A 9,679-nucleotide genomic window follows, 5' to 3' on the forward strand; every position below is an offset into this window, starting at 1 on the left:
GGTGTGTCTCTGTATGGAAGCGAAACCCATTCACGTCATACTTTTCATACTTCATGGCGTCACGGTTACAACCTTGGGATACACATCTCAACTCATCTGTCATCTCAACGTTTGCATCAGCTCCCTACAAGCACGGTTCAAATTTGTTGTGTGCATTAGTTACGTGGAATAACAGGGACAAGTCACATATTGGTAGGTAAGAGGGACAGCTTAGACATTACTTTTTTCGTGAACCAAGACACAAAGTTTATTTTTACTCCGGGAGCACCCTCTTTCAGTAGAATGTCCAACTCCGCGCCCGTGGGATCGCGCGGTCGCCACCAACTGTTCATCCGTGAATTCGCTGAAAGGATACAATAAGCATTAGACCGAGACCATGTAGGTGATCAAAACTAGGTACAAAGTAATTTGTACACCATGTTACCTAATGAAATCGTGACCGCCATCATCGTCGTCCCCCCCCACCACTTCCTTCGTGTTCATAAGCACATAGAGCATTATGCAATCCTTCTCTTCCCTCTCCAATCTATATTTTTGTCCTTTACCAGCCTTGCCACCGGGACATTGGAATAGTTGAAGCTTGGGGTCATTCATGGGCACGTCGACATTGTAACGAGAGACCGGGTTATGCGAGTGGGAACTTCATCGGGATAGTACGTTGTTGCGGCATCTGCCATCTCCCGAAGGCACGTTGCCTCAGCTATGCATGCTTCAATCTTGGCTTTGTTTCCAGTTATCTTCCGAATATACTTGAACTCTCTCTCAATACAAAACTGCCATCGAAACTGCACTGGGCCACCCAAGAGTGCCTCGTTTGCGAGGTGCACAATGAGATGTTCCATCGGAGTAAAGAAGCCTGGCGGAAAGATCATCTCCAAATTGCATAGCAACTCCGGCACTTGAACTTGCAGCTTCTCAATAACCATAGGACATATCTGCTAGCACGGAGCGTGCGGAAGAAATGGCTCAACTCCGCGAGCACTCGCCATATTTTCTCGGGGAGATACCCTCGAAGCATCACCGGCATCAGCCGCTCAATCCATATATGATAGTCGTGACTCTTGAGCCCGGTGACTTTTCCCGTCGAAAGATTGACTCCCTTGCTCATATTCGAACAATAACCATCGGGGAACATCACGACGTATTTTAGCCACTTGAATGCCTCCTTCTTTTGGATGGAATCAAGGCAGAAGTCGGCGTGCGGCTTGAACCAATTCTTTCGACGGCCAGTAGGACGTTGCATGTGTAATTTCTTCCTATCACAGAGCTTCTCAACATCGACTCTAGCCTTGACATTATATATCCTTTGACTTCCCGGGAATGTTTAGGCACGTGTGAAATAAGGACTCCGCGACATTCTTTACGGTGTGCATCACATCGATGTTATGGGGAAGTTCGAGGTCCTTGTAATACTCGAGCTTCGTTAAGGCTGCCTCGTGAGTCCGGTTGTGCGTTACACCATATCCCTCAAATTGATGGCCGGCTTCCGATGCCGCCGGCACGAGAGCACGTAGCTCGGCATCAACGGCTATACCATCGAACTTTGGCACCTCTGTTACTTCATGCACAACTTTGCCTTTCTTGAAGTTCTTTTTGTCTTCTCTGAACGGATGCCTCCGTTTGAGGTACTGCCGATTCGTGTCAAACGCAACATACTTGCGACCCTTATTTAGCCAAAGGAACTCAAGTCGATGCTCGCACACCGGGCATGGCCATTTACCAGCTGTACACCATCCGCATGTTAGGGCGTACCCGGGCATGTCATGCATGGTATACCGCAACCAAACTTTCATGCGAAGTTTGTCTTCGATGCTCGGTCGTACGTCAACGTCCCGTGGTGCCAAGAGTGGTTCAAATCATCCACAATCGGCTGCATGTAGACACTCAAGTTCTTCCCGGGTAATGGGGCCCTGGAATGATCAGCGACAGAAACATGGTCTTCCTCGTCATTAGGACTCCGGGAGGGAGATTGAGCGGAATTACAAACACGGGCCAACAACTGTAAGTGGCAGTCGACATACCATATGGATTGAAGCCATCTGTAGCTATCGCAATTCTGACATTCCGAGCATCTGCTGCCCTTTGGGGGTATTTTCTATCAAAGTTCTTCCATGCATTGCCATCAGATGGATGTCCCATCTTCGTCCGCCCCTGATTGTCCTTTATTCGAGTCCCCATCTTGTGCCACGTCATCTGTTTGGCGGTCTCCTCAGTCAAGTAAAGCCGCTGGATTCTTTTTATGAATGGGAGATACCGAAGAATCGACTTTGCGATCTTTGACTGCCTCACCTGACCATCCTTTCCCGTTACCTCTTCATACCTAGAGGCCTTACAAATGGGACAGTACTTGTCCTCCGCAAACTGTTTCCGAAGAGAACGCAGCCTTTTGGACAACAGTCTATCCTTTGATAATCCATGTTGAGCGCCGACATGAGTTGCCTCGTCTCGTGCAGGCTTTTAGGCAGACAATGCCCCTTGGGCAACATGTTACCAGTTGTTCTCAGACTTGCTTCGAATCCGTCACGGGTGGTGTTGTACCGGGTCTTGTCGGCTAGACATTGGGAGATGGCATCGAGCTGAGAAATCGCGGCGCCATCGTACAGAGGCGTCTTAGCACCGGCTATCATATCATAGAAGGCCTTCGCGGCTGGCTCTGGTTCCTCCGGTTCTGGAGGTTCCTCCGGCTCTGGCGGTTCCTCCCGTGAAGGTGGCGACTCTGGCATGTGGGCATCGACAAGATCATCTAGAAAGTCTCTAACCCCATCATACTCATTGCCATTGAGCCGCTGCCGCATCGATCACCTCACCTCTGTCACGTTCGTGCTCATCAAAGTCGATCTGCGTGACGTAACGAGGCATATACCCATATTGCAGAAGGTGTTTAAACATGTCATCCTTTCCACGACGGTGATGCTTCAAGCAACGATTGCACGGGCAAAGTGGCTGAACCTTCGTTTTGTACCACGCGCCAACTCCTTCACTAAATGCCAAGTCTTCCTTATCCACTCATCTCGTTTTATTAGTCGCACTAACACGGCCGGTGTACATCCATCCATTATCAGCCATCCTCTGCTCTACTCGGAAGCCAAACGACAAGCATAGCATTTATATCAAATAGGAAAATGCATCATATTTTAATTTTTTTACCAGGCAAAACGAATGCATCAACCTACATCTCTACTAGGTGGGCTCCTAGCAGCCGCCGGATCCGTAGATTGAGTACGTTCTCCATGCTCTACCCGGTCCGAGTCAAAATTTCGGAAGCACCTCCCCGCTGCTCTCCCGATACACGTCTCGCCAAAAAGACAAGAGGATGTGCATCCGGAGAACAACGGTGAGGCGCTACCGAAATTCTGACTCGGACCGGAGCAGAGCATGGAGAATGTACCCAACTACGGATCCGCCGACTGTCCCGTAAATGCCGCAAGTGTTACGGTTGAAAATATGCCGACCACTAATGCATATGTATCCGCGTAACGCTTGAGGACGGGAAGTGACACCTAGGTTACGCAACTTGACTTGGAAAATGAATCTAGTGACATAAATAAAATGCGGAGAAGAAGTTCGAAAATTTTGCTCACCCTCGGCTGTAGAGGAAGTAGTCGAGCAACCGAGTGTCGATGCCGGCGACCGTCGAGAAGCGCGTCAAGATCCGGGATCGTCACGCAGGGGTGCTCACGACGAGGCGGTCACGGCATGGCCTATTACAAATTCACCAAATTCACATTATTAGACATATTTCTACTACACAATCTACGGATCCGGTGGCGGCTAACAAATTAACTAAGCAAAAAATCCTAACTAACTAACTAACAGCTAACAAATTTCTATTTCTAACTAACTAACTAACTAACAAATCCTAACTAACTACCTAACTAACAATACCTGCGGGAGGAGATGGCCGTGGCGGCGCGGGAGGAGAGGGCCGAGCGGCGCAGTGGCCTGCGGGAGGAGGGGCCGCGGGGGCGGGCGACGGCTGGCGGCGGCTCGGGAGGCGGCTCAGGAGGGGCGGGCGGCGCTCAGGGAGGCGGGACGGCGGGACGGCGGGTGGCGGACGGCGGGCGCCGGCGGGTGGCGGCTCGGGGGGCGGGCGGCGGCTCGGGAGGCGGCTCGGGGAGGGGCGGGGATGGCGGGCGCCGGCGGGTGGCGGCGGCGCGGGTGGCTAAGAGGGGCGCGCGGGTCGGGGTCGGGCTAGGGAATGGGGTCGGGCTCGATTCGATCCGAGCGGGCATGTAGTTTAGGGTTAGGGTCTACCCCGAGGGCCGGCCTACGCCGACGGCCACCCTCGGCATAGGCCATTTCTTTTTTTTTCCATTTATATTGTTTTTTTTTGCGGAGGAAAAGGAAATGACATTAAAGTTTCGTTCTTACAGAAAGACCCAGAAAAAAAAGAAAAATTACAACGACGTCCTCTGGATCCTGATGTCGATGGCGAGCTTGATGCCGCCGGTGGCGCGCCGCCGCCGCCGTACCTCTTGATGACTTTTGCAGTGGTTACTAGGACACATAAAATGACGCCACGCGGCTCCGCTCGAATTTTTGGCTCCGTTTGCTTTGCCAACTGTGCAAAACGGGGCCGCCGGGACATGCGGTATGGCCGTACCGGGCGCGCGCGTGCACCCGTCCGCCAACGCGCGAAACGGAAAACATTTAGCACATAAAATGACGCGTCCTAGACCTAAAAACATTTTTCCCTCCATTTATTGAGCGAAGGAAAGTGTCGCCCCAGTTCAAATCCGGTCAGTTTCCAGCGGATTCGGCGGGACACCGCAGGAAGCGGGAGGGATTCCCAGGTGGCTGCCGCGCGCATATGGCATGTGATAGGTGGTGCGTAGGAGGTATCCTACCGCCGCGCGGAGGTCCCGCGCAATACTAAAATGCGCACCATGCAGCTCCTTCACAAAAAAAGCCCTTCCGGCACCCCGAAAATGGAAAACCCGTCGCCCGTGGTTCGGATTGGAAATCCGCGACCGGGGCCTTGCTTCTCATCCTAAGGCCCACGCACGTGTCAAATATGGCCTCGTTCCGACAAACTATGTGGTGAAACGGGCCGTTTCCTACTCATTTCCTCTAAAAGCCATAGAATTCCGGACGTGATAGCCCTATTCGTGAAGGGTTTTTCAAGATAATTGCCGTATCCCAGTTCCGTATTTTGCAGTGGTTACTAGGACACATAAAATGACGCCACGCGGCTCCGCTCGATTTTTTGGCTCCGTTTGCTTTGCCAACTGCGCAAAACGGGGCCGCCGGGACATGCGGTATGGCCGTACCGGGCGCGCGCGTGCACCCGTCCGCCAACGCGCGAAACGGAAAACATTTAGCACATAAAATGACGCGTCCTAGACCTAAAAACATTTTTCCCTCCATTTATTGAGTGAAGGAAAGTGTCGCCCCAGTTCAAATCCGGTCAGTTTCCAGCGGATTCGGCGGGGCACCGCAGGAAGCGGGAGGGATTCCCAGATGGCTGCCACGCGCATATGGCATGTGATAGGTGGTGCGTAGGAGGTATCCTACCGCCGCGCGGAGGTCCCGCGCAATACTAAAATGTGCACCATGCAGCTCCTTCACAAAAAAAGCCCTTCCGGCACCCCGAAAATGGAAAAACCGTCGCCCATGGTTCGGATTGGAAATCCGCGACCGGGGCCTTGCTTCCCATCCTAAGGCCCACGCACGTGCCAAATATGGCCTCGTTCCGACAAACTATGTGGTGAAACGGGCCGTTTCCTACTCATTTCCCCTAAAAGCCATAGAACTCCGGACGTGATAGCCCTATTCGTGAAGGGTTTTCCAAGATAATTGCCGTATCCCAGTTCCGTATTTTGCAGTGGTTACTAGGACACATAAAATGACGCCACGCGGCTCCGCTCGATTTTTTGGCTCCGTTTGCTTTGCCAACTGTGCAAAACGGGGCCGCCGGGACATGCGGTATGGCCGTACCGGGCGTGCGCGTGCACCCGTCCGCCATCGCGTGAAACAGAAAACATTTAGCACATAAAATGACGCGTCCTAGACCTAAAAACATTTTTCCCTCCATTTATTGAGCGAAGGAAAGTGTCGCCCCAGTTCAAATCCGGTCAGTTTCCAGCGGATTCGGCGGGGCACCGCAGGAAGCGGGTGGGATTCCCAGATGGCTGCTGCGCGCATATGGCATGTGATAGGTGGTGCATAGGAGGTATCCTACCGCAGCGCGGAGGTCCCGCGCGATACTAAAATGCGCACCATGCAGCTCCTTCACAAAAAAAAAGCCCTTCCGGCACCCCGAAAATGGAAAAACCGTTGCCCGTGGTTCGGATTGGAAATCCGCGACCGGGGCCTTGCTTCCCATCCTAAGGCCCACGCACGTGCCAAATATGGCCTCGTTCCGACAAACTATGTGGTGAAACGGGCCGTTTCCTACTCATTTCCCTTAAAAGCCATAGAACTCCGGACGAGATAGCCCTATTCGTGAAGGGTTTTCCAAGATAATTGCCGTATCCCAGTTCCGTGTTTTGCAGTGGTTACTAGGACACATAAAATGACGCCACGCGGCTCCGCTCGATTTTTTTGGCTCCGTTTGCTTTGCCAACTGTGCAAAACGGGGCCGACGGGACATGCGGTATGGCCGTACCGGGCGCGCGTGCACCCGTCCGCCAACGCGCGAAACGGAAAACATTTAGCACATAAAATGACGCGTCCTCGACCTAAAAACATTTTTCCCTCCATTTATTGAGCGAAGGAAAGTGTCGCCCCAGTTCAAATCCGGTCAGTTTCCCGCGGATTCGGCGGGGCACCGCAGAAGCGGGTGGGATTCCCAGATGGCTTCCGCGCGCATATGGCATGTGATAGGTGGTGCGTAGGAGGTATCCTACCGCCGCGCGGAGGTCCCGCGCGATACTGAAATGCGCACCATGCAGCTCCTTCACACAAAGAAGCCCTTTCGGCACCCCGAAAATGGAAAAACCGTCGCCCGTGGTTCGGATTGGAAATCCGCGACCGGGGCCTTGCTTCCCATCCTAAGGCCCACGCACGTGCCAAATATGGCCTCGTTCCGACAAACTATGTGGTGAAACGGGCCGTTTCCTACTCATTTCCCCTAAAAGCCATAGAACTCCGGACGTGATAGCCCTATTCGTGAAGGGTTTTTCAAGATAATTGCCGTATCCCAGTTCCGTCTTTTGCAGTGGTTACTAGGACACATAAAATGACGCCACGCGGCTCCGCTCGATTTTTTGGCTCCGTATGCTTTGCCAACTATGCAAAACGGGGCCGCCGGGACATGCGGTATGGCCGTACCGGGCGCGCGCGTGCACCCGTCCGCCAACGCGCGAAACGGAAAACATTTAGCACATAAAATGACGCGTCAACACCTAGTAACATTATCCTCCATGTTATTGGGCGAGATGCAAGTGTTTCCAACAATTCCGACGCTCCGGTGATCTCGTATCTTGGGAAACCCTAGGAGCGGGGACCCGTAGATCTACCCCTATAGCTTTCTCCGTGCGAGAGTTTACCAATGTAATTTTTTACTTGTTTTGGTTTATTTAGGACATATGTACATGGAAACGCATAGGTCTGGGCATACTTTACCATAAAATAGCGCTCCATTTGAGCCGTCAGCGAGAGATTCCACATACGGCATCCCGGATTTTGACCAAGCTGTTAGCCCATGGTATCGATTGGAAATCATCAATAACCGGGTACATCCAAGGTTAGCCAAACCTTACATCACACTTGTACACATATGTTATGGGTCATATGCAAGTTTTCCAGTGATTCCGACGCTCCGATGGTCCATATCTTGAAAACCCAAGGGCAGGACCCCGACGTGATCTACCCCTATAGCTTTCTCCGTGTGAGGGTTTACCAATGGACTTGTTTACTTGCTTTGGTTTGTTTAGGACATATGTACATGGAAACCATAGGTTGACGCATACTTTCCCATAAAATAGGCTCTGTTTGAGCCAGTGGCGGGAGTTTCCACATACGGATCTGGATTTTACCAAGTGCTAGCCCATGTATGCGGAAATCGTGCGAACGCGGTACATGCAAGGTTAGCCAAACCTTACATCACACTTGTACATATATGTTAGGGGCAGATGCAAGTTTTCCAACAATTCTGACGCTCCGGTGATCTGTATCTTGGAAAACCCTAGGGCGGGGACCCACCAGATCTACCCCTATAGCTTTCTCCGTGCGAGAGTTTATCAATGTAATTTTTTACTTGTTTTGGTTTATTTAGGACATATGTACATGGAAACCATAGGTTGGGCATACTTTACCATAAAATAGGCTCCATTTGAGCCGTGGCGGGAGTTTTCACATACAGATCCTGGATTTTACCAAGTGTTAGCCCATGTATGCGGAAATCGTCAACAACGGGTACATCTGAGGTTAGCCAAACCTTACATCACACTTGTACACATATGTTATGGGCATATGCAAGTTTTCCAGCGATTCCGACGATCCGATGGTCTGTATCTTGAAAAACCCTAGGGCGGGGACCCCGCAGATCTACCCCTATAGCTTTCTCCGTGTGAGGGTTTACCAATGGACTTTTTACTTGCTTTGGTTTGTTTAGGACATATGTACATGGAAACCATAGGTTGGGCATACTTTACCATAAAATAGGCTTTGTTTGAGCCGTGGCGGGAGTTTCCACATACGGATCCTCGCATTTCACCAAGTGCTAGCCCATGTATGCGGAAATCGTCAACGCCGGGTACATGCAAGGTTAGCCAAACCTTACATCACACTTGTACATATATGTTAGGGGCAGATGCAAGTTTTCCAACAATTTCGACGCTCCGATGATCTGTATCTTGTGAAACCCTAGGGTGGGGACCCCGCAGATCTACCCCTAGGGTTAGGGTTAGGGTTAGAGTTAGGGTTAGCAATGTATGTGGAAACCCTAGGGTTAGGGTTAGGGTTAGAGTTAGGGTTAGGGTTAGAGCTAGGGTTAGAGTTAGGGTTAGGGAAACCGTAGGGCGGGGACCCCGCACATCTACCCATATGTACATCGATAGCAAATGTTGGGCCTAGTGGCTCCGGTTGACCCGTCTCGCGAAGAGCATCACTCGTGGGACCTACATATGCCATCTACCAATTCTTAAAAAATAGAACCATTTTTTACATAATTCATACTAGTAAATAAATAATACAAACATAATATAAAGTAATATAAGAGAGGAAAAAAAATAAACCCTACGGCGGGGACCATGCAAATCTACCCCTAGGGTTAGGGTTAGGGTTAGCAATGGACTTTTTTCCTTTTTGGAGGACATATGTACATCGATAGAAGATGTTGAGCCTACTAGCTCCAGTCGACCCGTCTGCGAAGTGCGTCACTCGTGAGACCTAGCTACATATGGCATCTACCATTTTTCTCATTAAAAAAGAACCATTTTTACATAACTCATACTACTACATAAATAAATACAAACATAATATAAAGTAAAGGAGAGAGAAGAAAATAGAAAAAAAAACTAAGCCGAGGGTGGCCGTCGGCATAGGTAGGTCATGCACTATGCCGAGGGGCACCCTCGGCGCCTCGCTGACGCCGTAACCGGGCCGTCACACGCGGAGCAGGTGTGCAGTAGACGCAGGCACTACGCCGACGGCCGTTTGTACGCCGAGGGTGGCCGTCGGCGTATGATGCTCTACGCCGAGGGCACAACTACGCCGAGGGGCTCGTTGGGCCGCT

This window comes from Lolium rigidum, chromosome 6 (genome assembly GCF_022539505.1).
Source record: "Lolium rigidum isolate FL_2022 chromosome 6, APGP_CSIRO_Lrig_0.1, whole genome shotgun sequence".
In the NCBI taxonomy this organism is placed as follows: Eukaryota; Viridiplantae; Streptophyta; class Magnoliopsida; order Poales; family Poaceae; genus Lolium; species Lolium rigidum.